The 21,521-nt window shown below is 36.9% G+C and overlaps 2 protein-coding genes across 10 annotated transcripts in view; one reads left to right on the forward strand and one right to left on the reverse strand.

Annotated features, from left to right (window-relative positions):
- The window catches only part of IMMP2L (inner mitochondrial membrane peptidase subunit 2), an 879,272-nt gene that overhangs the window by 389,600 nt on the left and 468,151 nt on the right, over positions 1-21,521 (reverse strand). The window lies entirely within an intron of this gene.
- LRRN3 (leucine rich repeat neuronal 3) overlaps positions 1-21,521 on the forward strand; it is a 49,937-nt gene that overhangs the window by 22,161 nt on the left and 6,255 nt on the right. The window lies entirely within an intron of this gene.

Consider the following 21,521-nt stretch of genomic DNA (forward strand, 5'->3'; position numbering starts at 1 on the left):
TCTGTTAGTTCCATCACAGCAGACAGAAGTCACTGAAATCCAAAGGTAGTGATTTTGTGCACAACAACCCATATTTAATAAAGACTTATTATAATAATTATTATTGTGAAAGGATGTTCTCAAGGTTGATAGATCCAAATAATTATCTACTTCTTTTAATATAGCTATTTGCGAAATCCATCGAATCCTGCAATACTCTTTCTATGACAAAGGAGGCCAGAAGCCCAGCACTTAAGAGCAACCTTACAAAAATAAACCAGTATGGGGTGCCAGTGGAGTAAAAGGATTTTTTTTTAATGAAACCATTTTCAGTTTCATGATTCCAAGTTATTCTTATTAAAAAGAGAGATAACAAAATTAAAAGTAATTATGAAAAATACGTGGACAGTGAACTTTCTACTGAAAGTGTGATTGGTGCAGTAGCGATAAGCTAGCAATGGGGCTGTTGCAAATCTATGTGTCTAAACTAATTACCAAATGTATTAATGTTAGTAATGTCAAACCTTAATAACAGTCTGAAAAAAGCAGCTATTTTGTAGATTAAGCTGTGTTAGAGAAAGAGAGATTTTTCATTAGAATGTGCACATATTCCTACTTTAATTGGATTATAAGGATTACGTTTATACATCATCTACTGTTGGACCCATTGAGGCCATAAAACAACTGCAAGACTGATGGGCCGGTGAGGTTCTGGGGCTTTGTGTGTGTTCCATAGCTGTATTTAGAGAGGAGAAACATCCCTGCTCCTTGCATGTTCAATGCCACACCTCTCCTTCACAATTCCAGAGTCTGGTTTTGCACTTGGCAAGTTCTTGGGGCCAGCACTGGGAGATGCCATACTCACAGGGACACCTGCTGTTTTCACACAAGATCAATGTCTTTCCTGCCTGAGAGAAAAGCTTCAAGGAGTGCCTGAAGGAATGTAGTTCTCCCTGTCTTAAGGGCTCTATCTAAGGAGGACATCCAGGAAGATTAAGAAAGGGAATATAGAAGCAAATCCACTGCTCATCCAAATAAAGCTATGTCTAAACTACAAGCTAGGAGTGTGATTCTCCTGCTTGTGTACATATACTTGTTTTAGCTCTCATTGGCCTAGCATAGGTATAAATAGCAACATAGCCAAAGTGGGTACTCAGCACAGCTAAGCCATGCCTCTACTACCATTACTAGTGCTACAGTGGCTACACTGCTATTTATACTTGTGCTAGCTTAATGAGAGCTAAGACAAGTATATGTACACAAGGGGGCAGGGGCAATCACCTTTCAAAAGCTCTATCACAGCAGCTTCATAACATAAGAAGGGTTTCTGAGGCAGATCAGCCTATCCTGTGAATAGCTCAGTCTGCTGTGAAGCCAGTGTTTGCAACTTTGCAGGGCTTGCACAGATCATAATGCTGCCAATATTTTCAGCTGGAGATCCAGTCTTATTGCAACCTTACCAGTATGTAGAAATAATCATCTAGTTTGATTTCTTACAAGTAAGCATGGGATTTATGTAACTGAAAACATCTCAGTAATATATTTTGAGACCTTAGTTAAAAAACTTGTTTAACAACGATCAGTAATGACCTCTTTTGTGATGTAACAGGGTACTCTTAACTAAGGCAGAACATAAAAAAAATGATCTGTTTTAAACACTGACCTTTATAAGGAGTAACAGAACTAACAAAGCAAGGATTCATCCTTAGATGAGCAACTAGAATCATTACAGTGCAGAGTGGATGGCACCACATTCTATCAGCTCATTCTCTGCTGAAACCCTTTTTTACTATGAATCCAGCATTCTGAACAGGCCGCACAGAGATTTATCTTCTTTTTCACCAAATATTCCATGTTTGAGATCTGCAACACAAATAGACTGCAGCAGAAATATTCATAGAAAGGATAAGATTTTTTAAATGTATTTTGCATATGCTAGACAGTAGAAAATGTGGAAGACAAATATTAATAAAATGATTCTGATACCGATACTGCTACTGCATATGACAAGTTATTTGTATAACTAAGGCCGCAAATAGGATTGCCAATATTGGTTGGATGTATTCCTGGAGATTTCATCACATGACATAATCTTTAATTAAAGATTAATCTTTAATTCCTGGAGATTCCAGGCCAATTCTGGAGGGTTGGCAACATTAGCACAAAGGGGTCCCCACTCAGATCCAATGCAATTAATGGACTATGCAAAGAATCTTCTATGACTTTAGGAGATAAAATACATAAAAGTAGTGGGAGTTTGAAAATTTAAGTGCAGATGGACCAAAATGGTAAACTAATTAATTTTAAAAGGTCCACTGTAAGGATAAGGCCTATCTTGATCTTTAAAATTCCTCCCCCCCCCATCATTGTTTACTAATTCTCTCCCCTATCTTCCTAAGAACCAAGTGAAGCCCTGCCTCTTCACTGTGACACTTCAGGCTCTTTCCCCCTCAGCAGTAACTAAGTTACTAATATGAAAAAGTATCAGAGAGGTAGCCGTGTTAGTCACACCTCAACTACTAGAGGAGGGCCTCATCTTCCCTGATTGAACTAACCTCGTTATCTCCAGACTGATTCTTGCCTGCATATTTATACCTGCCTCTGGAAATTTCCATTACATGCATCTGACGAAGTGGGTATTCACCCACGAAAGCTTATGCTCCAATACATCTGTTAGTCTATAAGGTGTCACAGGACTCTTTGTTGCTAATATGAACAAGTAGTTCTGAGGGATCAGAAAGACTCTTCTGCCTCCAAGAAATCTTGTTCACCCCAGAGTAGATTGGGTCATGGGTAGGATTAAGAGAAGCAGCACTGTGGGCAGACAGTCTAATTTCAGGTCAAGGTGATGTAGGTGAGACTGGAAAGTTCCCAAATATTTCCACAATCCTGCCAGCATTATATCAGTGCCACAGTCATTCACACACTGGGTGACTACAAGGAACTGACAGATTCCCTCCCACCGCCAGACAACTTCCAGCGCTACTACTAGGGCAAGCTGCCATCTGTAACCCTATGCAAGGGTGAGAAAGAGCTGCTGCTGACTTCTCAATTTCTCCATAAAAGACCTGCTGTTGGTTAGCTATCACACTTCAGGAAGATGGGAAAAAGGGAGGAAGAAAAAGATGGTCTCCATCACAATTCTGCACTGACAGAAGCACAGCTAATACTCTGAAAGCCCTATTGGGAAAGCAGTTCACCTGGATAAAAACACTACAAATGCAGATAGTTCATAATCCTTAACCACAATGCTTAATATCTGGGGTGTTTCTCTGATAATATTCAATTTTAGATTAAGCTTTATTGATAGTATTTTTCATATTGTTAACATCACATTTATTAACAGTGATTTAATTGATCAAGTCAATAACCCTGCAAAGCTGTATCCTGGAATGCTGAAAGCCCCGATTGTTATAGCGCTTACCCACATGGCGTTTTTATCCCTGAGCACTATCTTCAGATTTATAATGTCTGAAATTGACAAGCTCTACTTGATATTTCTTTTGCTCTTTCTCTCTCATGTTGTCTCTCATGAAGGATGGGAGTTTGAAAAGCAGAAGATCCTATCACTTTTAAGAAATGAGTTAACATACTTTCCATGTTCCCAGTCACTCAGCTGTAGAATTTCACCCAGTTGACTGCTGCTGAATGGTCCAGGAATACCATGTCAAACAAACAGGCTGTGCTTCTAAATGTAGTGCATCAGCAACATTCTGCCATTTCACTGATTGCAATGGAGTCTTGATGAGCAAGGCCAATGCAGAAGGAGCAGTGAAGGAGGATCAAAGAGGTTAATTGTCACTGCTTCCTATGACACAGGGAAAATTTCATCTGATCTGTCACAGCATGAAAACATATACATTAGGAAGCTTAAGCAGCTCTGCGCATTATGTTCCACATTGTCAATTCTAACTATGGACATACTTTCAAAATGTGCTTTTTCTAGGAGGTATAGTATACCAGGATAGGGAAAGTCTGAAATATAATGGTAAGAGATTAACAACAGACATGTTTAATGCAGCTTCAGCAACAGCTGTTGGTCATTTAACCCAAGAGGACTTTCATCCTCCATCTCTTTGCATGCTACCTTAAAAACATCAATCCATTTTAAGAGACATTTTCATCTGTAAACAGAGGATATTGAAAGTCATCTGCAGGGAAAAAGGCAGACAGCTTGTATCTTCCACCCCGGTAACAATGTTATTGAACTGTCTGACAAGGGCTGTTGCTTGAAGTAGGAATGACTATATTAGAAGGCCTTAGGCTGCATATCCATTTCAACACCTGTAAACTCTAGTAGAAAGATAATACAGAAAAATGAAATGTACCAGTTTCCTTGCTTCAACTGTAGTTAGCCACATTAAGCTTCGAGAATTACTGCATTGCTGGGCTAGCTACTGTATTTAATACATAGCTTTCCATCAAGTAATGCTATCTTTAAACATTCATCATTCACATAGCCCTACTATTTTTGGCGCTATTCCCCATTATTGCAGGGGACTGCACCCACTTAGGCTCCATGTGCAGAGGAATCATCTCTCCAAATGGATCACCCCTTCCTGGATGAAAGCGTGGGTGGGAGGAGGTGAGGGATCAGCCACCTCTGATACACTATTTTCCTGCTTCCCAGGACTGATGTGTAGGAAGAGAAAGGCCTAAGAGAGCTGAGCATTCTCATTCCTCAAATTTCACAGGTAGTGCACTGGAAAGGTATGGTCCTTCATTGGCTTGGCTCCTCGCTGTGATACAGACACTCTTCTCTTATGTAAAGGGTGGAAAGTCCATGGCAATATTGCTCATTGGAGCCAGGCTGAGTGAGAGCAAAAGCTGGTGCACAAGACAGAGGGCCTCTACGTGGAGGGCCTTATGCCTTTAAAAGATCTTGGGAGTATGTGGTATTTGGGATCCAAACCATGGCTTGTTCCTTAGGGAAAAATAGTGGCAAACACCCCAAGGAAATTAGGGGACATCTCTGTGAAGGGAAGCTTGTGGAAATTTCCTGCTCCCTGGACTCCCTCCCAAAGGAGTGATTTGTCTAGCCTATTATGTGTAACTAAAATGTTTCTTCCATTTTGGATATACATTACATCTCTGAACACCTGTGCAGAAGCTTCCTTATGGCCTTCAAAGCAGCAATTATTTTTTATGCTGCAAAAGTGAGCAATTTAATCAGCAATACGAATTTGATGACAATCCCTTTACTGCTACCTTCAATATAGTATATATTTCCGCTGTGTATGCCTCCCCCTTGAGGATAGTACAGCATATACTTGGGGCACCTAATAAAAGAACTTACGACACTTTTCACTATATTTGCCAGCCAAGTTCTTCCTTACAACCGCTTTATACATTCTGGAGAACATTGCCTGTGAATTCAAAGAAGAGCAAGAACAACATGCCAAGATCTATTAAATATAGATATTTTAAAGAGAGAACTGGAATAGCATTTCTGTAATGAATTGTTTGAGAGCTCTTTTTTAGGGTAGATATTTCCATAGTATTATCATTTGGACACAGAGAGTGGAACAGTTTTTGAGTTTTTCAAAAGATGAGCACTCTAGTCACCTACCCTTACAAGTAATATACTAGGACACATTATATTTTGTACGAACAGTAATGAAACTTAATTATCATATAGCACTTGTCATTCACAGCTGGCAAAGTGGTTTACAAAAGAACATATTGCTATTCCCTGTAAGCTGAGGGGAGGTCAGAGTAGAAATTTCAAATATTTGGTGAGTTCAGCTCTGTCGGTGACCTTTTATTGTCACTTTTCACAAATATTAATGGTTTTCATTCTCAGGAACATTTGTGGAATGGCTGTTCTTAAAACTATTCATATCCAGATAGTCAACATGCAAAATATCAGTAGTCCCTATTCATTTTCCTCTTGTTAATGAAGTGTTAGTCAATCACTTAGGTAACAGAAACAATACAACATGGTTTTGGGGACCAAGTTTAGGGCTGCAGGATTGTCATGGTAGCAAAAATGTCATGGATATTGGGATTTTTCTGTTTGTGTGGATTTTTCTTCACACTCAGGTTTTCATAGGCTGCACAACCAGTAGACCCACATGGGACATGGCTTAATCACTTTTGCCACCAGAGCCCAGCTCAGGGCAGGCAATCCAGTGGTGCTAGGGCCAGGAGGATGTGGAGATACAGTGAGGCATTGCCCAGGGACAGGTCCCACCTGCACACTGTGGCAAGAGGAATGGGCTAGAGTGCAGTACCTGACTGAACCTGTGTGACAGGAGTTGCTGCTGCAGAGTAACTGTGGAGCAGGCTCCACTCTGCAAATTCCAGTCCCTCATGCCCTCCGACCCCCCCAGTGGGCAGGACTTGACATGCACCATGTGGCCCCCTTACTTTAAATGGTACCCCATGACTTTACATACCATTTTTGCTCTAAGTTCCATGACTTTTACTAAATTTACCATAACTGGTCTGTGATTTTTGATAAAAAATCCTGAGACAAATCTGCAGCCCTACAAATAGTACATATAATGAAAAATGAATTGTAAATCAATCAATCACAGAGCTGAAGCAGACAGCTTGTGAACAATGTATTGGCTGAAGTATGTTTGCATAAACCATTTGGACAAATGCAAATATGAGTAAAAACCATAACATGGTTACAAATAGTTTGCAAACTGAAAAAAGAGCTAATTTTGTTGGATAATGTCTTCACAGTGAATTTAGAGTAGCTCAACCTCTGAAAGACATAGTAACTTGAAACAAGAAGGTCAAAGAAAATATCTGAATAAGATCAATCATAAATAGCTGAACAAGATCACTCATACCTATAGTCAAACCTAGCTCAGTTTACTCAGACAAGTTGTTCCGCTGATGGGCAAGAGAATTTGACCAATTATGTGGAAACAGAAAATAAAAATGGAGAAATGAGGCTTGGCACAATGCTTTGAAATAATCTATGCTCCTTGACATTTCTGTAAGAAGTGTCCTTTGATATGAATAAATAGTCATTACTGGTGTCCCAACATTCTATCTAGATCCACTACCTGGCTTCACCTGCACAAGCACAAACAAAGAATAATCTGAATGGCTAATCTCTCTAATGTCACCCACAACAATCAACAAGATTGTTCACTTTAACACTCCACTCCCACTACTAAACATATGAGGTCTTTTCATATAACATCAGACTCAGCGTCCTTAGTAAACTTCCTTCCTATTGATTTATAGTAAGGGCCATATTTTCAAAGTTAGGTACATGCAACTACACACATACATTTGTGCATGCCTAATATATGCATGGGCATGCAATACCGAGCTGGCTATGCACATGCACAAAAAGCTTATTTGTGTACCTAGGTATTTGCATTATATGTTAAGATGACACGAATGTGTAAGTGCACTTATGTGCACAAATTTGGAGAATCTATCCCTAAATCTTGAACAGACAAACTGATAACAGAATGGGTCACAGGTAATTTATTAACAGTAAAATACTGTACAAAACTATGTAAGAACATGCACATTAGGTCCAACGTTAAAATGTATACCACAGATCAAGCTCAGACATTGTGTACAAAATGCACAAAGGCAGAATAAAAATGATAAATGCTGGAACAGCTGAGAATCAAATACAAATTTATTATATGGATATGTCCTCGGCCTTTCAGGGAATAAATTAAATTAAACTGATCCTGGCCAGTGACATTGCTAGTGAGCCAAATCATCTATTAAGGGATTTGGGTGGTCCTGTCAATTTAAACAAAGCACAGAAAAAAAAATACTTTTAAGAGCAAGTACTAAAAGGATTATACTTAAAAAAAGGAAATTGGCTGTATGTCTGAACTTCACAGAGAGGTACAGTGGGTAAAGTGAGTTAGCAAACTTGGACTCAAATTACTTTTAGTTTAAAAGGAAAGCAAGAAGACTTTAAGGAGATTCAGTCAGTGGTTCTGGAAGCATATGATTAACTCACCTTCAATACCAAATCTAGAAAAGTGATATTGGATTCAGTTATATGTGCAATATAGTATATTTATCCTTCCCCTTTTGCTCTTTCTTTTTTAAAGAAGAAGGATTGCATTCTAATGTATCTGCTCCTGGGACAATACCAAAGGAAGCATAATAATCCTACATTGTGGATTAGAGCTGACAAAGAGTTTGAATATATTCATATAGGCATGAAATGACAATAACTTCAGATTTGGAAACATCATTTGTTTTGCTAATCATGTACAAAAATCAACTTAACATGTAATATTATTAATGAAGTGCTCAGCTGAGCAAAAACTATAATTAAAAATAAATACAAATCAAAATTCTTTCTGGAATTAGAAATGACAGTATCTCTACCAGCTGGTAATTTATGAGCACGCATAAATCACTGCAGAGACCAGAACTTACATTTCCCATTCTTTGCAAAGAATATTCTAATGAGTAATTTCTGCTTTGCAAATTATCACTTGTCAATTTTAGCATCCCTTAACTGTCTTTTCGTCAATCCACTTCTTCACAGTGCCTAAAGTGAAGTTAAAAATATCTATTTATGTTTAACAGCCCATTATCCTGTAGCTCAGGATAAAATTAATCACCCCCAAATTATAAAGTAACAGAAATTGGACCTAAATTAAAGGGGAAAAATACATGTCATATAAAACATTATCTTTCATCCACTATTTTTGAATACATCAAAATGAATTTAATAGTGTTATTTGGTGGACATTTCCACTTACCATTATGCCAAATGATATAAATTCTTCAATTTACATTCCTTAAACTATGTAGAACATTGAGACAAAACATTAAGGGATGTGGATTCTGTTGATACAAATTATAGTCACAATGCATTTTTAGGACTTTAAGGGTTTTCCAATTTAAAGCAACACAGTATGCACTGGAGATGATTTCTCTCTTTAAAGAAAAAGATATTTAACACTCATATGCCTCTCTCTAAAACTGTCTCAAACTGGCAGTACATCCATTATTGAAAGGGAAAATAACTAAACATCTAGGGCCTTGAAGCCATTCCAGACATTAAAAACACTGACAATATAAAATAAATTAAATGAACACAAGACAAACAGTCAAATAATAAATACATCTTTAGCTATCTTTTAAACCTAAACCCTAGTCATTGAAAAAATATACAAGTGAGGTAATATCCAAAATAAAGTCAGATTTTGCTATGGTGGCATAGGCACTTTATTATGGTGCCTAAGGATCTGTGTTTGGCTGAGTGATAAATCAAAATTCAGAAGTGAATATATTTAGGGGGAAATGTGATGTGATAAACACAAATCAAATAACCAAATTAAATGACTCATTTTTCCCTCCATCTGTAATGGAGCTACCTGAGGGCATCCAATTCTAGATGTTAGGTACATGTTTATCATTCATGTTTTAGGAGCCATAAAGAGGAAAACATCAAATATACTTTTTGTCAGCCACGGTTTGAAACTGACTAGACTATTTTAACAGCCAGAAGCACTTCATTTCTCCTGTATGGATTTGGTGCCTTTATATAATCATGCCCAAAGTGGCTCTCTTATCTTTAGTGCTGGCCATCTGCTTGAAGCATCTGGTAACTGGGTACAATCACCCACACCCAGAACTTGACTGTTTCCCTGCCGATGACTTCCCTTGGTAACTGCCAATAAATGCTTTCCAATACCGACATAATAACTGGCAAAGGAAGGCTGAACCTCTATGAATGCAGTTAAGTTAAAATAAACTATAATTGTCTCAGTCCACAGTTGTTTGCAGTATAGTTGTACCCATGTTGGTCCCAGACCTGAAAAAGAGCTCTGTGTAAGCTCAAAAGCTCATTTCTTTCACCAACAGAAATTGGTCCAGTAATAGATCCACACAATCCACAGTGGTACTATATCTGGCATAATTGTTCTGTAGCCTTTACTGACTACATAGAGAAGCCAGTTGGATGGTAAAACGTTCATACAGCACAGCACTGTTAACATAACACAACATAACATGCTTGGAGAAGAAAACCAAAGTTATAAGTAGTTGGAAAAATTCTCCTTCCAAAGTATTTCTTGAACATTATGACTATTTTTCTTTGAACTTCTGAGAAAATATGTTTTTATACAATACTGCACATGCCTCATTTTCATGCTTAGGTAAATGTATATCTGAAAAAATATTAACATTTTATTGTAAGAAACTAAAATCCTTTAGGAATCAATATAGGTAATGCATTACTGACAAAAATTATACATAACAGTATCATGCATTCACCATATGATATTTAAATCAGGAATCACATAAGCTAATCACATTTCAAATTCATTTTAAAGTTTCCTTTATAATTAGTCCAAAATGATGCAATTCACTAAACAGAGTTTAATCACTACAGACGGTAAGTAAACTGCAGAGAATGAGCATAAATGACAAAATTGCGTGTCTTGTCCACAATTTATTTCTAATTTAATTAAAGCTTATGCTTTTTAACATGTTCCTATCGTTTTACATTTTATTTCCATTCACTTCAATACCTCACCTGCCAGATTGTTTTGTACACTTTACCCTGGGATCATTAAAGAAATGTAGCTGATCAAAATTCACTAAAGGAGGTGGTTTTGTAGGGTTGAAATAAATATTTCCCTCTAGAAAGTATCCTTTAAGGAATTCTTCCCCTTCCCTCCCTTATTTTGCTCACCACTCAGACAAATGGTCAGAAATGCCCAATGGATAGAAAATATCCAATTAAATCTGAAAAAAATATAAGACAAACATCTACACAGAGGAAATCTGAAATGTCAGAAAAACTAATCCAGGATCCTCCTCGCAATGAACTCACATAGTAGTTTACTACTGTAGTAGTTTGCTATAGTAAAATCAAATAATATGGCTAGCAGAACATCTTATCCTACCTGCTTCCTGCAGGCAAGTGCCCACATGGCTAATTGCCACTTACCTGGTCCAGCTTTTACCAGCCACTGGCAACCTACTTCAAAATAAGTGAGGTAGAGAATGTTCCATATCAAAGCTCCTCAACTACTTAAGAAAGGTCTTTTATCAACTGCTTATCCAAGTCTTTTGGAATGTTCTTCCAACAGAACACATGCAATCAATTCTCTGAGATATGTAAAAGTTTATATACACTGCATGTCACTCTGCTGAATTTCTAATAGAGGCTACCAACATCATGTTATTTCTACTACTTGAGTTACTTTATTTTCCACTGCTATACATTTTATTTACTACAATACTTTTCAAAACACTACAAGAAATCCTAAGTGAATGGGGATAATTTCTGATATAGGTTCCGGATATCCTTATTCTAGTTCTATGCCTGTCCACAGATATCAGTTGATTTAGTATAGCATACAGTGAAGGTCAACGCATTTGTGAATTGGATCCAACTAACAGAAAAGAAACTGTAGGCCTCTTTAAAAGTGTAAATTCCTATACATCTGTTTTCCAGAAACTATCTTTATTTTTAGATTAAAGAATATCTAAAGTGTATGAGATGCCCAAAGTATAAAGTATTTTTATGATGCAAGAATTCCTCTGATTGTTTCCAAATCAGAGAGTTTATCCTGTCTTATTTGCATATAAAACATTTTAAGCCTTTGGCTTTCCTTTAGGCAAAATCTAGGCCAGGGAAAGAAAGAGAAAGAAAGAGGATGAAGAAAGCAGGTAACAAAGTAAGATTAAACATACATGCTGAAGTAACAATTCACCAACTGTAATTGCTTCCAGTGTAAGAACATAAGAACATAAGAATGGCCATACTGGGTAAGACCGAAGGTCCATCCAGTCCAGTATCCTGTCTACCGACAGAGGACAATGCCAGGTGCCCCAGAGGGAGTGAACCTAACAGGTAATGATCAAATGCTCGCTCTCCTGCCATCCATCTCCAGCCTCTGACAAAACAGAGGCTAGGGACACCATTCCTTATCCATCCTGGCTAATAGCCATTAATGGACTTAACCTCCATGAATTTATCTAGCTCTCTTTTAAACCTTGTTATAGTCCTAGCCTTCACGACCTCTTCAGGCAAGGAGTTCCACAGGTTGACTGTGCACTGCATGAAGAAAAACTTCCTTTTATTTATTTTAAACCTGCTGCACATTAATTTCATTTGCTGGCCCCTAGTTCTTATATTATGGGAACAAGTAAATAACTTTTCCTTATTCACTTTCTTCACACCACTCATGATTTTATATTCTTCTATCATATCCCCCCTTAGTCTCCTCTTTTCCAAGCTGAAGAGTCCTAGTCTCTTTAATCTCTCCTCTTACGGGACTCATTCCAAAGCCCTAATCATTTTAGTTGCCCTTCTCTGAACCTTTTCTAATGCCAGTATATCTTTTTTGAGATGAGACCACATCTGTATGCAGTATTCTAGATGTGGGCGTACCATGGATTTCTATAAGGGCAATAAGATATTCTCCGTCTTATTCTCTATCCATCCTGTTTGCTTTTCTGACTGCCGCTGCACACTGCATGGACGTCTTCAGAGGACTATCCACAATGACTCCAAGATCTCTTTCCTGATTAGCTGTAGCTAAATTAGCCCTCATCATATTATATGTATGGTTCAGGTTATTTTTTCCAATATGCATTACTTTACACTTATCCACATTACATTTCACTTGCCATTTTGTTGCTCAATCACTTAGTTTTGTGAGATCTTTTTGAAGTTCTTCACAGTCTGCTTTGGTCTTAACTATCTTGAGCAGTTTTGTACCATCTGCAAATTTTGCCACCTCACTGTTTATCCCTTTCTCCAGATCATTTATGAATAAGTTGAATAGGACTGGTCCTAGGACTGACCCTTGGGGACACCACTAATTACCCCCCTCCATTCTGAAAATTTACCTTTTATTCCTACCCTTTGTTCCCTTTCTTTTAGCCAGTTCTCAATCCATGAAAGGACCTTCTCTCTTTTCCCATGACAACTTAATTTACATAAGAGCCTTTGTTGAGGGACCTTGTCAAAGGCTTTCTGGAAATCTAAGTACACTATGTCCACTGGATCCCCTTTTTCAACATGTTTGTTGACCCCTTTGAAGAAGTCTAATAGATTAGTAAGACATGATTTCCCTTTACAGAAACCATGTTGACTTTTGTCCAACAATTTATGTTCTTCTATGTGTCTGACAATTTTATTCTTTACTATTGTTTCAACTAATTTTCCCAGTACTGATGTTAGACTTACCGGTCTATAATTGCTGGGATCACCTCGAGAGCCCTTTTTAAATATTGGCATTACATTAGCTATCTTCCAGTCAGAAGCTGATATGGAGCCAACAATGAACAATAACAACAGCTAAAACTGTCAAACATGACTAATAATTTTGGGTGCCTCAATTTTGGGGTGTCCAACTAAGCACACCTGAAAGAAGTCTAATTTGCAGAAAGTATTGAGCACCCAGCCTCTGAAAAGCAGGCTCCTCTAAGGAATTTCAAGCTGAACATCTCAAAATTGAGATATCCAGAATTAATGGTCACTTCTGAAAATCTTGACCTAGGTTTTTCCAGTGAGAACATATAACAGTCCCTTTCTCCTCAACTGTTAAGATCATGGCCATAAAAAGAAGCAAGATTCTACACAAACTATTCCCATGTCCAACCCTGGAGAAGGAAAGAAAGCAATACAATGTAGTTAGGTTGAAATCAAGGCCTATTATAAAATATATGTTTGAATAAAATGTCTTTTACTGGTTTACCCTGGAACTGCATTCACTTACCTTAGCACATCAAAAAAATCCCTGTTCTACTTTGTATGTTAAAATCACATTCTTGCACCACATATAATTCTTCAAATGCATCAAATAAATAGGGATTTTAGTTGAAAATAAAAAGGCTGATTCCTGTTAACAATACTTCTCTAGTCTTAATTTTTCTTATAATATTAATAACAAGAAATATACCTAAAGAAAATGTGTATTGTGTGTTCAAAAGGAAAAATAAGGAAGCACATATTCTCAGCAATTGAACATGTGCAAAATTCCATCTATTACAACTCAGACATGCATAACTTTTCCATTTTTTATTAGAAAAATTAATCTTTGCGTAGTGCTATAATTATAATAATGCAAGGTACAAAATCTTCCATTCCCTTGTTTCTGGTTTAGTGACACGTTCAGAATTGTTGTCCGGTTAAACAGCTGAAAATGTTTGGAATGGCAGGAATTGAGAAATGCCTCTTTCAATGGACATAGCTGAAAGGTAGCTTTGTATAAACAGCTGTGTTTTGAAAATGCTTGCCACCTCGAAATTGGTCCTTGTGAATTGAAATGTTTGCCTTATTGCCAACAGGGCATATTAGTGTAACTACTACATTTTTACTTTTTATCCCTGTTTCTCTAACTGCTGAAGTGGAAAAGAAAGATTGCCAAAGCCTGATGTGCTTCTTTTCCTTTCTGTCCACTCTGACTTGGTTCTGAGCTGTCGGTTGCTCCAGTGATGAGAAACGATTTTCAGTTTATCTATTCCCTGAATGTCTTTCCCAGCTCAAACAATGGTAACGCCCCCTTGTGAATCAATGACTGAAAGTGAAACAAACCTAATTAAGGCATACCAATCATTGCCCACAGGACAGATAATTACTCTGAAAAGGGTCACACCATTTCAAAGAGTACTGAACGTATTCTTATGTTCTTATGTATATCAATCTGCTGAATACAAAGGGTTTTGCTGTCTGCTTTGCACCCCACAATTTAGGTAAATACTGAGCACTGCAAACTCTAGTTTCACAAATGAACCATTTGAAGACAGAACCTGGAATTTAACAACTTTAAAAAAAAACCAGCAACGTTCTTATGTTCTCATTTGTTTAAAAAACAACAGACATCACTATCATATCTAATGGAGGAGTCTGAGTGGATTTCAACCAGTGGTAAAGGACTTCCAAAAAGGATAAGAAACCTGCCCATAAAGATTTGGAATGGGTTCAAGTTAGATTCCTAAGTAAATAGAGACAGTACTACAATTATAAACAATACTTAGAGGTTTAGGCAAACAGCAGCAGACATCATGGATGCCTCTGTTTTGGATTCTTATATGTCTGTACTGAATTAGATGAGAAAATGTTGTATACACACTAAAGGAACAGTTACTGATTACTCTATTCACTTGCATTAAACATTCTTTATAACATAAAAGACATGGGAAATCTTCACTAGCTCATAGACACAAAAGCTATCACAACAAAATTCCTACTTAATAGAACTGTGTAATTTTTCATTTAAATTAAATGTTGATGAAGCCGCACTACTTGAATGAGTGTGTTTTTAAGAAATTTAGCAAATGCCATACACATTGGTCAAGGGAATAGGACAAATTCTCCTAGCCCTTTGCTTTCTCTTTGCAATTTAATTACTACTTTTAAAATTGCACATTTAAAATTTATCCATTTCTATTAGGGACAAATCCAAAAGTCTTTGCTCAGTTTTTATTCAGTCCTAATTCAGGAAAAACTCCTGTTGAAATGGGAGTTTTGTGTGACTATGGATTGAATAAAACTAAGCAAGGCCTTGTGGATAATTCCCCCCAAAACTCCAGATTGTGCTGCACAAAGATCTAATTTACCAAAGTATTTCAGCTTCAAAAAAATCAGAAGTAATTAATACCGCAAAATGATAATTTTAAGTAGGAAAATTTTGGTTTGGAATTTTTATTGGAATTGGAGTGTGGGGCAGTATCCTTTGTTTACTATTATTGGCAATGTTTAATGGAGACAGGGAGTACCGGTCAAAGTGTTCAGGAGACTGTTACCTTAGAATAAAATCATCTACATATCTAATGCATTTGTATTAAGCAAGAATCATCTAACTGCACTACAGCAAGAAAATGACAAACCTGATAATTCCTCAATATGTGAGTTTTAGATGACAGGTAGTAGTACTGGATAATCTCTTTGCCAGAGGCATATTAGCTTTCACAAGAAATCTCCCAGTATACCTGGGTATCTATTTTCATAGTTCATCCAATACTGCATATGCAATATAAACCTTGAGTAGATACACGAAGTATAAATAATCTCTCTCTTTCTCTCTCATACACAGAGAGAGAGAGAGAAATATTTTGCATACAACATTAAACAGGCTGCATTTTTTTTAATTATTAAAAAAATGAAGCCTTACAGAGTATTTACTTTCCAATATAAACATATAATGCAGTAAGGCTTCATTTTTTAAAGGAAAATGAAATTTGCACACTCTAATGTTGAATGCAAAATATCTATTTATATGCAGGTTAATTTTTTAAACAGCAAATTGCAGGTGCTTTCTGACTTTGAAGTGCCTTGTATACCTCTGTTCATGGTTAGAAAATAATCACACCCAACCCTCCCACCCCCAAAAAATCAATACAATCAGTTGACACAAGGAAAGTTCACAGTGGCCAGAGTAAAAAACATTTAATCTTCTACATATCATTTTATACCTAATGCATGAATGCTGCACAACTTGATTCTGTGGTTTGGCACCAAAAAATCTACATTAGGAATCCAGGGATTTGCTGCTTTCCCATTTAGTATGGTATGCTGAAGTCATACATAAAAATGTAATTATATTTTAAAAACCTCACTAATCTGACACACACTTTACCACTCAAACGCCCCTGAAGTCTTGTTCTGTACATTATCTATTTCCTTCCTTCTCCCATGTTATCACCTTAGCATCTTCTCTTCTCATGATTAATCAAGGCTCAATCCTGCAAAAGTGTATACATAGGCTTAACTTGATGCATGCAAATAATCCTTCTAAAATCAAGCCGACTACTCATGTATTAAAAGCAAAGCATGAATGTAAGTTGTTGCAGGAGCTAGGTGTCATTCAGTAAGCTCTTTGGGCAGTGACCATGTCCTAGACATTATGATCCTGATTGCGCAAACCCTGAAGTTAACGGGGCTGCTCATGTGCATAAATTTAAATACATGTATAACGGTTTCCAGGTTTTCCAGTAAAGCACCTTGCACACACATAGTGCTAGATAAAATATTTAATATGATACTAGTAATAAATAATAACTCAATTTCAGATACAGAAATTGCCCAGGAACATTTTCAAAGCTGCCAAAATTGTAACATTATTCAAAATCAATTCCACATGCCTTTTAAAATGAAACATGGTATCTGCTAAGGATGACTTTTGTTGTAAAGACTCAGGGCTGAAAGTCAAGTGTTTTAGGTACTTTCCTTGACTCTGCCACAGGTGTCCTGTTGGACTTTGGTTAGAGAACAATCTGTGCCTCAATGTCCTCTACTTTACAAAAGGAATAACACCACTTATCCTAAGTGAGTCTGAACTGATGTCTGCAAAGAGAGTGGTGATCCTCAGGTGAAAGATTTTACCTACTCTAAATGAAAAGTATTCATATTTATAATAAAACACAAAGAGAGGTTTTTAGTTCCCCCTTCCAGATATGGCTGGGTTTTTCATAACAGTCTAAGTGAGTTAGACCCCTAACTCCCACCGAATTCCAATGGGAGTTGGGCACCTAACTCACTTTGGCTGGGAGTTTCAAAGGAGTCTGAGTGGCCTAGGTGCCCAACTCATTAAATCTCAGTGAAAGCTGGGTGCCAAACTCACCTAGGCTCCTTTGACATCCTCAGTCATGGTATTCAGACCATTGCCTTTTTAACCTCAGTATAGAGCAATTAACTATCTAATGTAAAAAGTTCAAATAAGCTATCAGCAAAAAGATTGTTTTATTGAGTGCTTGCTTGGCCTGTGTAAAGGGATGAGTGTGTATTTTAAAAGCAACTGTAAGTGTTACTAAATGAGACAAACATTTTTAAAATTTTCTCAGGCAGACCAAAGGGAAGTGGTACTTGAATTTGTACTCTTCACTGAATCACAACAAAGAAACTAGTCCTTGGGTTACCTCCCACATAGGTTTTTAGAAATCAATCAGTTGTGTCAGACTCTAGTGGAACAACATCAATTAGATTTCCTGCAATTCATATACAAGTGCTAGAGCTGTTTGTAACAACATGTGGAACAAACAAATGCCGAAACACACAAATGACAAGTTAAAGAATTAGCCATACAAAAGCTAAGAGTAAAATCTAGTCCCCCTAGTTTGTATCTTGTTTTTTAATTTCATCACCTACACTAACTGTAGGAGTATAATTATCTTTTGGGGAAATGAATGAACTTGGCTTGACTCAATGATTATCAACAGCACTGATTTGGCCCAGTTCTGAGGTCAGTTAGGGCAAGTCTACACTACTCATTATGGCAATATAACCTACGTTGCTCAAAGGTGTGAAAAAGCCACCCCCACAAGTGACACAAGTTACACCAACCTAAGCGCTGGTGTGGACAGCACTATGTCATCGGGAGATGCTCTGCCATCGACAAAACTGACAGGAGATCAGCATAGAGCATATTCACCAGATGCACTGCCGTGGCTACAGTGATGTAGCACTGCTAGTGTAGAGTAGCCCTTATAAAAAGGTTTGAATTCCACAGAAATTATTGTAATAAAATACCCTAAGAAGAATACCAGAAATCAATGGGAAGTTTGCCCAAGCAGGGACTTTCGGACTGGGCCCATCTTTTTAACCTTGCTTTTAACACAGGGAGTTGTGTCTGTGCATAGTTTGGTTATAAGGATGTGGCACTGCAAGCGGATCCCTGCAGATGGACCATTAGTAAATGGGGCAGCACAAAGAAAGAAGGGTTTGCATTCAAAGATCAGCTTGCGGGATTGGGAACTAAAAGTTTGGGAGTAGGTATAATTCCATGGGCAAGTTAATGAGAGAAAGGTAAGAGAGGTGTCATCTGATTTGTAAAAATCTACAGAATCATAATTTCAATGGTATTACCCTTTGCAGCATGATGGGGAGAACTTGCTCCCTCCCACCCCCGGCTCCCAACTCCTGTAGTTGATAGAAACTTTGATAATATAATATCAATTGAAATGAGTCAAATCAGACTTCATTCAAAAGCTCTTTCCTCCCACAAACACAATAGCGCTAAACAAGACAAACCTAGAACAATTATGTAAATATATCTTTGAGAAAATGTTTTGAAGTACAATTTTTAAAAAGTTGATTTTTAACACAAGCATGTCAAACATGCAGCCTTCTCAAAGTTAAACTGTGCCCTCAACTGACAGTGTGTTATCAGCTAATGCTTAGAATATGGTACTTTATTATTTTTTTAATGTTACAGGTAAATGGAAGGAGTGCTTCAAGTTGGTTTGCCATCATTGGGGGGGAGGGGGAAAGCAGCAACAGCAGTTCAGTGGTACTGATTATCAACTTTGTTTATTATAACAAAAGAGTTGTAATGAGGCACTGGTTAAGATGTCAGCATCCAGCCAGAAATTACTGGAATCCCAGAGGGTCAAACAATTGAAATTATAATTCTGTAGATTTTTATGAATCAAATGATATCTCCTTTACCTTTCTGTCACTAACTTGCCCACAGAATGAGATTTTATTCCATTATGCTTCCACACTACAAATTACTAATGTGAGGATTTGCCTAGGCAGTGCGCAGTAGCAGGGTGCACATGGAGACTTAGTTCGTGGCATGCTGGTGCACTGTATATTTAATTACCCAGCTTTACACATGCTAACTCTCCATCTAGATAAGCCCATAGTTACAAGAACTAACTGACCAGACATATATTTATTTCTTTGTAAATCTGACATTTACCTCAATTCAAGAAATGAAGGAACAGATTATATTTTGATTATTTTATTTTGTACTAGTGTTTCTTTGCATTTCAGGATGATCTGAACCATTGCTGTAACATGTATTATAAAACTACAAAGCAGCAGACTAATTTCTGTATGTTTAGCTCACACATTTTCTGTTCATTTTATTAATATAGTTTTATGGTAAAGTTAAGTGATGAAAAAGCTTTACATGTATTGAAAGAGCAGATCTCAAATAGTTGTCAAATGTCTTAGATAATTAATTATTTGCAATGTGCTTATCATCTTGTAGAATCATACTTTAAAATATATCCTGTCTGCAGATGTATGGTAGCTCTTAACCATGGTATTTACAGTAATCAAGGTATTTGCTGGAGTAAGTGTGAGGAAGTTAAAGAGGATGCTGAAGAGACTAAAGCAACCTTATCTATTTATCTTAAACAAAACTGACAACTTTTTAAGAGCCACTATTGTACCACAAAAAAACACCCAAATCACATATATTTGTTAATGCAAGCAACTAAAATTATATACAGTATTGAATGGATAAGATGCAAATAAGAAACAAATATTTTAGGCAAATATTTTAAAACAAGGATAATATAGGTATTAACTTAGATCTTAAGCAAGGGGATTGGACACCAGATTAATAGACATTCCTTCTAAAGCAGAAAAAGGAAAGGATGGAGAAACTGCAATATGCCTCTCTTGCTTATTTCAGCAATTTTAATTTGAGATAGCTTTTATCACTAGCAGAACACATACTAGTTATCTGTAATGTGTAAGTCAGTTTTATAGATAAGGACTTAGTGCCAGCAAATGGCGGGAAAACAGCCAAATCAGATGCTAGTTCAGATTGTATACGCTTTACATCTCTGAAGACAGGAACCTTTTGCCAAGTATGTAGTGTTTCCATCTGTCCATACCAGTGACATTTCAAAATGCATTTATCAATATCAATGAAGCATTGACCTTACCTTAGTTTTTGTAAACTATGCCACTATGAATTTTAATACTAGAAGTAAAAGGCAACATGAGAAATAAATGTATAAGGTATGGTTGATTCCACAGACACACACTGTATGGTAAGCTTTGGTACAGAGTCTGCTGTTTTAAAATAAATGCAGTAGTGTGTCCCATTTCATGCATAAAGGCATCAAAAATTTCTCACAATATAGTTTTGAATGTGCTCAAAGCAGTTTCTTTAAGAGGGAAAGAGCTACCATACATCTGCAGACAGGAAATATTTTAAAGTATGATTCTACAAGATGATAAGCACATTTCAGAAGGTGGTGAGAGCTCTCAGTACCCACTGAAGTCAGTGAGGACTGCGGACACTCGGCACCTTAATGGTGGAGCTCAGCATTACCAGCATTACCAGCTAAGTGTGCTTTTTTCCCCTGACTGCAATAAAGGCACTTTCCCTTTGTTATCCTAATGCAATGTAAGATTTTTCAAGCAAAAAAAAGATGGGTGGTAATCAGATTGAATTTCCAATATGACAAACACTTTCCACTCCAATGATATCTTTAAAAATTCAAGCTTGCTCCCAGAATAGCAGCTATAAAAGGAATTAGGAAAAGACAAAACCTGGGGATTATCAATTTTGTATGTTACTGTATAAATATCTCATGGGCATATCTCAGGATGCACTCATTTTGGGTGTATATTAATGCAACTGTTCCTTTTTCCTTGATTACATATACATTATGTTCTTTATATATATAAATTCTGTCTTCAAAGAGTAAAAATTCATACTCTGCAAGAATTAGCTCAGTGGTTAAGTTTTCAAAGCCAATATAGCAGAGTCTGCTTTTAGTGATAACAATAGGAAAGAAAAATATTCTAAAGTAGCCTGAAATATGTGGAAAAACCTTAGTGATATATTTTGTTTATTATTCTTTGGATCTTCAGCTTGCTATATTAT

Source organism: Gopherus evgoodei, chromosome 1 (assembly GCF_007399415.2).
Source record: "Gopherus evgoodei ecotype Sinaloan lineage chromosome 1, rGopEvg1_v1.p, whole genome shotgun sequence".
Taxonomy (NCBI): Eukaryota; Metazoa; Chordata; order Testudines; family Testudinidae; genus Gopherus; species Gopherus evgoodei.